Source organism: Pogoniulus pusillus, unplaced genomic scaffold (genome assembly GCF_015220805.1).
Source record: "Pogoniulus pusillus isolate bPogPus1 unplaced genomic scaffold, bPogPus1.pri scaffold_206_arrow_ctg1, whole genome shotgun sequence".
Taxonomy (NCBI): domain Eukaryota; kingdom Metazoa; phylum Chordata; class Aves; order Piciformes; family Lybiidae; genus Pogoniulus; species Pogoniulus pusillus.
In genome coordinates, this window is record NW_026974633.1 from 30,774 (window position 1) to 41,011 (window position 10,238).

The window sequence follows — 10,238 nt, forward strand, 5'->3', positions numbered from 1 at the left end:
ATACTTATAAGTCCCTACTCACTTTTTCTATACTAAAGATAATATGGTACCATATTCTCTTTTACACACTCACTCACACACCTTTTTTTCTTTTTCTTTTCTACTAGGCTTATAAGTTAACACAGTATTATAGTTATATGATTTTTTTTTTCTTTAATGTATAGAAATGTAGAATTTTGTCTTTTATATAAATTGAAAAAAAAAAAAAAAGAGGAAAAGGGGGCGAGGTGGAAGAGGAGCTAGAAAAATAAGAAGAGAGGCATGGAGAAACACTACAGCCTTTTTGGACACATCGTACAAGTAAGATCAGTGGATTTATCAGCTTAGGTATTGAATATGTTCGTATTATGCTTTATCACCTGTCTGTACAGGCCCTAAGGTGGATACCAACTTGAATATGATTGGTTTGTCCTTTCATGAAGTGAGCAGAAAATCTTGCTCAGATGGCAGAATTGTGGTAAGATCTTGGGAGAGTCAGAGAGATGATGATCATGAGTATTTGGATTATAAGGCATTGGATCTTGGCTAATGAATTTGGGTATTTTCATGAGCTTCAATGATTGTAGCTTAATGGAATAGATTCGGTCTGGTCCCTTTGGTGAAGGCCAAAGCCCACTTAAAATTGGCATAAGATGGCAAAGTGATTTCTTTATCTCTTGCAAGGGCCCTGCAAGGGATGAAAAAACACTGCTCCAAATTCTTGAAGTGAATCGAGAGCTGTGGGAAAAGGCCTAAGCAGAATAGCCTGAAAGCAACATCTAAGACGCACTCTTGTATGGTATTTGGGGGTTGGTAGTTCTTAAGCACAATCGTCAGACGCAGCTCATAGCCGAGGACTGCACTGGGAACATCAAGATCTCTGAGAAGTATGAAGTGAACTTAAAGCTATGGAGAGATACTGAACAATTCACTCGCCCACAACATCGGCTACCACAGTGAGCTAATGAAGACGTGACAGACTTGCACCCTCCAGAAGCTGTGATGTTCGTCTGGACCTTTGGGTTTTTTGAACATCTGACTCGCTGTCGCTTGCAGAAATGGCTTTTGGGATCATTAGCTAAGCTTGGGTGGCTGGTTTGCCAGATTGTTGTCACTAGCAAAATTCTTAACAAATGTATACTCTTTACTTTAACACCATTGACCTGCGCTCCCACTGAGCACAGCTCGTTTAAAATCAAATGTGGGTTGCTCAAAAGAAAAGAAGGGGGTACTGTGGGAAGCTTCCTCCCGCAGCGGAGCATGAAAGGTAAACATCAGACCCTGTGATGAGAAGTGTCCTTGGAGCCTTGAGGCTCCCAGGGGCCTGAGCCTGCGACTATGAGCAACCCACGCACAGCTGTCAGGGGGTGGAATCTGCCGGCCTATGGGGTGGGCACGGCCCAGGGGGCTGACTCTGGCCACCCCCCCTGGGTGGGATCCTTAAGGTGTTTACTGTAAGTTAACCTATCTCTGCCTTACACTTAACCTGGAGCCAATCTGTACCCTCCACTTGTACCAATCTTGAGCTAAGTTAGTTGTCTACACCCCCTTTGGGGGCTATAAAGGTCGCTGCATCGCCCTAATAAATTGCACTGCTGCGCAGAAGCCACAGAGTCGACTCTCAGTGCCCCGATCTCTCGCCGCACCGGTCTCCGTCTTCCAACAGGTATGTCTGGCCCCAGGGTTTCAGAGGCATAGGGCCTGGTTTCCTTCAAAAATGCTCCTTTTCTCCCCTATGGATTACATTATGTTTTTCCATTCACAATGTCGGCTCTGTCCCACCTAATCACCTCAGCTTTTTCCTCCTACAATCTTCATTTTTATCCCCTAGAGACTTGTTCACTTTTTTGAATAGAAAATGTCACCTGTGTCCTCTTGTTTACCTCAGATTTTTCCTCCAGAGTTTGTTTTCTTCCCAATAGACCTGTTCAGCTTTTTCCTCTGCAACATCACTTCTCTGCTCTGAAGTCACCTCACTTTTCCCTCCATAATCTTCATTCTCTGTTCAAGAGAAAAGAACAGTCACAAAATTCAACAAAAAAAGATGTAATATATATGCATAAATACTTGCTATTTTAACAAAAAAAAATTCCCACAATCTAATATGTAATTGCGAGGAGGTTTCTAAACCCATAAATGCTATTTATAGCAAGGATTTAAGACCTTCACCCACCCCTGCCCTTTAAGAGACTGCTGCAAATCAGCAATAACAGCTCTCCAGCTGGAAAGCAGAAAGGAACTTACATTAAGTACAGATGTGGTCATTTGGGAGTTTCCTGCCCTTCCCCCCATGAATTCACCAGGCGAACTCAGGCAGCTGGAAGTTAAGGAATTAAGCTGTATTTACAGTGTGGCACAAATACACAAGCATGTATACAGATATTTACAAATACAGACAATCATCAACAAGTAATAAAACTAATACAGAAATACAAAACCCCTCCTGAACAGCAGAACTGTCCAGAAGGGCTTTTAATCCAACTCCTCTCCTTCTTTCCACAAAAGGGGCTAACAGAGCAGGAAGTAACAAGCCTACAGAAGAAATTCCTTTCCTCCAAATAAGAAGTTCAAGGTGGTCAGAGATCACTCCCCAAGGCTGGCACTTCACAGCAACTCACCAGAGAGATGTCTCTGTCCCCATTTTCCAAAGGGAATCCAATTCTTAACCACTTGCAAGGAGAACTGGGTTTCGAACAGCTCCGCTTTCTGCCATGAAAGCATCCCCCCAACAGTCAGGGTCTGTGGCTGAGGCTCCACACATCTCTCCAACTTGATTTTGGGTAAAGCAAATAAGATCTCTTAAAAAAGCAGGTGGAGGGGAGCAGGGATCAACAAGAGAAAAAAAGAAGTGAGACAGTTTTAAGTAAAACCCAAAGGCATTTCACAGGAAGCCTCATCCTTTAACCCATTTCATGTTGGAACTCCCATCCCCTGTGCTTCCTGGTTGGCCAAGAGTCACAGAACATAAAGCGAGGCACCGGCCTGTGGATGCCTGCTGCCTTGTGGCCACCAAATATAGAGACCCCTCAGGAGCCCCCAGAGGACCCCAGACCAATTTAGATGCCCACAATAACTCTTTTGATGTCCCCAAAACCTCATTTCATACCTCTTTAGATGACCCTGTAATGCCCAAACATGACCCTAGACCCTTTTAAGGCCTTTAAGAGACCCCTGCAGACATCTACAGAACTCTACACACCTGTAAACACCTGAACAGATGCCTACAGACACTCAAAGACCTTTCACAACACCTACAAATGCCTACAGATATCTGGAGATCCCTGCAAACCCCTAAAATCTAACTACTGACCCCTCTAGACCCACACTGACATCTACAAGCCTCTATAGAAGCCTATAGACCTCTAACAGGCCCCTACAGACACACACAGACATGCACAGACTTCTACACACACTTGCATATGCCTCTATAGAAGCCTACAAACACCTACACACCTCTGACAGACTCCTTCTGGCCTGCAAGCTCACACAGGCTGCTCAGACTCAGCTTCTCCCAAGCACCCCTAAGGCCTTCTCAGGACTGCTTTTTATCACCTCCACCCCCAGCCTGCAGTGACAGGCACGCTTGCTCCCGCCCAGCTGCAGCACTCTCCACTTGCTCTTGTTGAACATTAGCAGCTTCACCTGGGCCCAGCTCTCCTGCCTGCCCAGGTGTTTTCTAGATGCCATCCTGTCCCTCTGAGTTCTCTATAGCACCACTCAGGTTGGGGCCATCTGCAAACATGCTGCCAGTGCACCTCTATCTCACTTGCTACGGTCACAGTTTAGAGACATTAGACAAAAGTGCCCTGGAGCCAAAGAACTCCTTAATTGAATGCAAACACCTACAGACCCCTCCACACCTTTAACAGACCACTGCAGAACTCCACAGAACCCTCCAGACCTCCACAGACCCATTAAAAGGCACCTCCAAACCCAGGCAGACCTCTACTGACAACTAACAGACCCCTGCAAATCCCTACAGGCATCTACAGACCCCTACAGATGCCTGCAAACACATACAGACCCCTACAGAGCTCCCCAGACCTCTTCAGACTCCTCCAGATATTTAACAGACCCCTGCACACATCTACAGACCCCCCCAGAGCTTTAAATGATGCCTGCAGGCACCTACAGACCCACACAGAAACCTCCAAACATCTACTCAACTCTACAGACCTCTGCAGACTCTTTCAGACCCTGACAAATAGCTACAGACCCCTTCACACTTCTGCAGGCACCTACAGTCACCTACACACCACCACAGACATTGACAAAGCTCAACAGACACCTTCAGACCCCTCCACACCTTTAAAAGTTTTGTAGAGACTCTACAGAACCCTGAAAAAAAATCTACAGACCTTGACAGAGCTCTACAGACCCCTCCAGACATTTAATAGGTGCCTGCAGACCCCTCCAGCACCCTATAGACATCTACAGATGGCTACAGACCTCTGCAGACAACTTCAGACCTTTCAAAGGTGTCTACACACACCCACAGACTCCTCTGCACCTCTACAGAACCCTACAGGCCACTCCAGGCTAACAGATTCCTGTAGACACTTAATAGATGCCTGACAGAGCTCTAGAGACCACTTCAGACCTTTAAAAGATGCCTGCAGACACCTGCAGACCTCCACACACCTACTGAATCCTACAGACACTTGCAGACCCCTACAGAGCTCTACAGAACCTTCCAGAAATCTACAGACCCCTCCAGTCTCCTAGAGACCTCTAGGGACCCCTGCAGATTCCTACATTGCCCTCCACACCTTTCAAAGCTGCTTAGAGACCTCTGCAAACATCTAGAGACCTCTTCACAGACCTACAGATCTCTAGCAGATGCCCACAGATGCCTCAAGACCCCAACAGACCCCTACAGATCTTTAAGAGGCCCCTAGAGACCCACAAAGACCTCGACAGACTTCTAGAGAACCCTGGAGACCCCTAAAGACCTCTACAGACACCTCAAGACCTTTACAGACTTTTGAGACATGCCTATAGCACCACAGACACCTCTGAAGACCCCTAACCACCTCCACAGACACCTAGAGAACCCCATAGACTTCCAGAGAGTCATCCAGACCCCCAGACACCTCTGCAGACTCAGAAAAGCCTCCAGACATTTTAGAAGACCCCTGCAGACAGCTACATACCTGGGCAGACTTCTACAGATGCTTGCACACCGCTGCAGACACCTACAGAGCTCTGACACACTTCTTCTGGCCTGCAAGCTCACACCATCTGCTCACACTCAGCTTCTCCCCAGCACCCACAGGGCTGCCCTTTATTGCCTCCGCCCCCAGCCCGCAGGGACAGGCAGGCTTCCTCCCGCCCACACGCAGCACCCTGCCCTTGCTCTCCTGGAACCTCACAAGCTTCACCTGGGCCCAGCTCTCCTGCCTGCCCAGGTGGTTTCTGGATGCCATCCTGTCACTCTGCTTTCTCTCTAGCACCCCTCGGCTTGGGGCCATCTGCAAACCTGCTGAGGGTGCACCTCCATCTCGCTGCTTGGACACCTCCAGGCATGGGGACTCCACCACCTCCCAGGGCAGCCTTCTGCAGATTCCTTGAGCGTAAATAAGTAAATATTAAGTGATATGCAGTTACTGGCACTAACTGCCCTCTCCTGATTGTCATTTCAGAATCATGGAACCACAGCTCTGTTCAGGCTGGAAGAGACTTTTGAGTTCACCAAGTCTCGCCTCAAGCTCACAATCCCAGCACTGCTACTAAGCCACTACCATATCTGGAGAACAACCTTCTGTTAGCTTTCACAGGTGACCAACCGTCACACTTGAGCAAGATGACCACAAATGGACAGGGGAGCTCCAGAAACCTCAGTGTTCAGGGAGCCATGTGCTTTGTTTGACTCAATATTGGCACACCTAAGATAGCTAAGAGGAAAAAAATATACATCAACAAAAGCAACCCCAGAACTGGACAAACTTTAGGGTCATTGCTCTCAAGAGAGTCTCACTGACCCAACCAGAGCCAGCTGGTCCTGAAGAAATCAAGGCCACCTGTAGCAATCCAGAAGGACACCTCTATAAGTGATGCTTGAGATGGGTAGGGGGCATCCTGAACCTGCCACACAGCATCCAGAAGCTCTGGAAAAGCCATTCTGAACCTGCCACACAGCATCCAGGAGTTCAGGAGCAGGAGATGACATTTTTTGGACTAGCAAGAGAAGTTCGGTTGCAGTCAAAGAGTTGTGATCAAAGACTCCATGTCCAGGTGGAGACCAGTGACAAGAGGAGCTCCTCAGGCATCTGCCCTAGGTCCAGAGCTGTTTAACATCTCTGTTGGTGGCAAGGACAGTGGCATTGAGTGCACCCTCAGCAAGTCTGCTGATGACACCAAGCTATGTGGTGCAGGGGACTCACCTGAGGGACGGGATCCACCCAGAAGGATCTTGGCAGGCTTGAGAAGTGAGCCAGTGCCAACTGCATGAGGTTCAACAAGTCACAGGGCAAGGTCCTGCAGCTGGGTTGGACCAACCCAAGGCACAAATCCAGGCAGGGTGCAGAGTGGGTTGAGAGCAGCCCTGAAAGAAAAGCCTTGGGGGTGTTGATTGTGGATGTCTCCTCCCCAGAGGTGTTCAAGGCCAGGTTGGATGAAGGCTTAAGCTACCTGTTTTAAGTGTCCCTGCCCATGGCAGGGGGGTTGGAGTACATGATCCCTGAGGCTCCTTCCAACCTAGGCTGTTCTCTGATTCTTCCAAAGCATCTTCATTCTTTCAGTGCTGACACCAAAACTCTTCCTCTTCCCTGCCTCATGCAGTTGCTTTTCATTTGTGTTACTGCTATTGGTGTTCTCTGGCACCGCAACCGTTTCTGGTCTAAAGGCATAAACAGCTTCAAAAAACCCAGATGTTCTCAGGAGGCATCAGATGATGGGTGGGAGGAAAGGAGGCAGGGTGAGGAGGGGAAGCATGGGTGCCACCATGGTGGGTTTGAGAGTTGGTTTTTTTTATGGCATCCATGCGGCCCTGACCACTTCTGCTGTGCCATCAGTGGTGAATCAAACCCCCTTGCTCCACAGCCAGCACTCACCAGTGGATCCATCAATGGTTGAAATCCATCAGACACATGTTCTGGTGCTGGCATTAGGTCACTTTCCAGTCTCAAGCAGATCTTTATCCTTCTCTGCTTCCATTTTCCTGACATCATTGAATGGATTGGATTGGAAGGGACCTTTAGAGATCAACTAGTCCACTCTCCCTGCAGCCAGCAAGGACATCTGCAACTCCACCATCTTCCACCCCAACATGAATGAAAAACTTCTTTCTTGGGAGGGTGGTGGAACCCTGGAGCAGACTGCCCAGAGAAGCTGCAGTGGAGTTGGATTCAGTGACCTCTGGCAATCCCTTCCAACCCCTACTATCCTATGATCCTAGAGCAGATTGCTCAAAGCTCCAATCAACCTCAATGGGAATGCTTCCAGGGATGGGGCATCCACCATCTCTCTGAGCAACCTGCCCCAGGGTCTCACCACTCTCAGTGTAAAGTTTTTTACTTCTATCTGGTGTAAATCTCCCTCTTTTAGTTCAAACCATCACCCCTTGTCCTGTCACAACAGGTTCTGTTCAAAACTCTGTCCCCAGCTTTAAGTAACTACCGCCCTTCAAGGACTGAAAGGCTACCAGAAGGTCTCCCTGGAGCCTTCTCTTCTCCAGGCTGAACAACCCCAGCTATCTCAGCCTGGCCTCACAGCAGAAGGCTCCAAGTTCTACCACAGAATGCATCAGGCTGTGAAGGGACCCTCAAAGGTCATGAGACCCCTGCAAAGCATGAGCACAGCACAGCACTGAGGGGGTGTACTCTCCAAGCATCTGAAGATGACCAAGAGAAAGAGAATGAACCATTTCTTGGTAATATAGGATGAAAACTATTCCATCTTTAAGGAAGTCATTGGCTCAAACTCTCATTGGTGATACCAAGCAGCTGTGGTGGTGAGACACAGGAAAAGGCTGCTGAAGGAGGCTCTAAGCTTAGCAATGTTCAATGGCAGCTTGGATGGGACCTTCAGCAGCCTGATCTACTAAGAGGTGTCCCTGCCTATGGCCAGGGTGGGGGAGGGTGGTGGAATTAGATGATCTGTAAGGTTCCTTCCAACCCAAATCATTCTGGTTTGTAAAAGCCAAGTTAGATGAGGCCTTGAGCAGCCTGGTCTAGGAGGCATCCCCGCCCACAGTACGGGCGTTGGAACTAGATAGCCTTTAAGGCTCCTTCCAACCCAAACCATTCTGTTCAATGAAAGCCAGGTTGGGTGGGGCCTTGAGCAGCCTGGTCTAGTAGGAAGTTGTACAGAGTTAACCCTCCAGGGAGAGTGACCTTGAACCTGACCCTAGGTGGTCTTGACCCCTCCCCAGGGCAGGGGTCTGAACACCACCAGGTGATTCATGGTTAGCTCACTCCCCCTTCCTGTCTTAAGGTTCATAAAAGCAGGGAGACTTCCTGTTCTCTCTCTCACTCTGTGCTCCCTGCCTCCCTGCTTCCCAGCATCACCATCCTGTTCCTGGTTCTCTTTGTTTTACCATGTGGCCATCACCCATGAGGCGGACAAACCCAATACCACCAAACCCTGTTGTATTTACACACTTTGTATTTGTTTTTCTGTTCCCTATACCTTTGTAACTTCCCTACCTCAGATGCCTTTTTAATTTACTGTTAAACTTTTCTTCTTTTTAACTTCCAAATCAGAGTGAGATTATTTGTCTGGGTGTGCTTACTTTTTCTTCTCTACATCTAATTTCTTTCTTTTGGGAAAGAAGGGAGAAGAGGGAAGGGCATTCTGTAAGTTGTTATTTGGTTCTATCAAATATATTTAAGTCTCTGGGAATTTAAATTAGAACCAAGACATCTCAACGTGGGGCTAGATAGAAAATAATTATTTTAGACAAGATTTGGAAGTTAAAAATGGACATTCTGAGAGTTTTAATCATTCAAGCATTTGGATGGCTATTTTGGTCACGGACTTGTAAACTCATAACATATCACTGTATAGGGTTAACATTCCAGGGGGAGTAACCCTGAACCTGACCCTAGGTGGACTTGACCCCTCCCCAGGGGTGGGTCTGAACACTACCAGGTGATGGTTAGCCCACTCCCCCTTCCTGCCTAAAGACCCATAAAAGCAGGGGGACTTGCTGGTTCACTCTCTCTGCACTTCCTGCTCCCTGCATACCAGCATCACCATTCTGTTCCTGGTTTGTCTTTGTTTTACCACATCCATGAGGCAGCCAAAGCCATCACCATCACAATCAGGTTGTATTTATACGTTTTGTATTTGCTTTCCCTTCCCTATACCCTTTGTAACTTCCCTATCTCAGACATCTTCTTGAGTTATTGTTAAACTTTTCTTTTTTAACTTCCAAATGGAGTGAGATTCATTTATTTGGGTGTGTTTACCTTTTCTCTCTCCACATCTAATTCCTTTCTTTTAGGAAAGAAAAGGGGAAGAAGGAAGGGCACTTTATAAAATTGTTATTGGTTCTATTAAATTTATCTGAGTCTCTGGAAATTGGAACTAGAACCGAGACAATCATGTTTTCTGGATAATGATTGATATGGTTTGGGAATATTCTAAGACTTTGCCTATGCAGGTGCATGCATATTTTCTGAATTCTGTTGGAAATCTAACCATATTTGGGAATACTTCTGAAACATGAAACAACTCTGAGAATGTGTGCTGGGACATAGAAGGACTCCACCACCTCCCTGGGCAGCCTGTGCCAATCCCTGACCGCTCTTGTGGCAAACAAATTCTTCCTAATCTCCAGCCTGACCCTCCTCTGGCACCATTTCAGGCCATTTCCTCTCCTTCTGTCTCAGGGTAATAGAGAGAAGAGCCCAACCCTCACCTCACTCCAGAGTGAGGAGCTCTTGAAAACTGTCATTTTCTCACCTTTTTGTCACTATTGGCAGTTTCATTTTGGAGGGGTTTTTGTTTGTTGGCTTGGAGTATTTTTAGGGTTGGAAGGGACCTCTGGTCCAATCCTGCTGCTAAAGCAGGGCACCCACAGCAGCTTGCCCAGCATTGGCCAGCTGGGGCTGGAATCCCTCCAGACAAGGAGATTCCTCAGCCTCTCCGGGCAGCCTGCTCCAGGGCTCCAGCACCCTCACAAAGAAGTCTCTTCTCACATTCAGCTGCAACCTCCTGGGGTCAGGTTAGAGCTCACTGCCCCATCTTCTGTGACTGAGCACCACACACAAGAGTCCGGCCCCATCCTCCTGGCCCCTACCCTTTCGCTCCTCCTG

At 47.7% G+C, this 10,238-nt stretch overlaps 1 long non-coding RNA gene across 2 annotated transcripts; it reads right to left on the minus strand.

The window, feature by feature from the left end:
- Positions 1-1,695: 1,695 nt before the first annotated feature.
- Positions 1,696-5,239, minus strand: LOC135174006 (uncharacterized). 2 transcript variants are annotated; one of them, XR_010301640.1, is made up of 4 exons: positions 5,133-5,239; positions 2,598-2,777; positions 2,224-2,296; positions 1,696-1,980 (listed from the first exon to the last, which is right to left on the minus strand). It is a non-coding gene; the product is annotated as an uncharacterized LOC135174006 (long non-coding RNA). The 2 variants fall into 2 exon arrangements; XR_010301641.1 differs by lacking the exon at positions 5,133-5,239 and adding an exon at positions 3,433-4,099.
- Between the last annotated feature and the right edge of the window lie 4,999 nt (positions 5,240-10,238).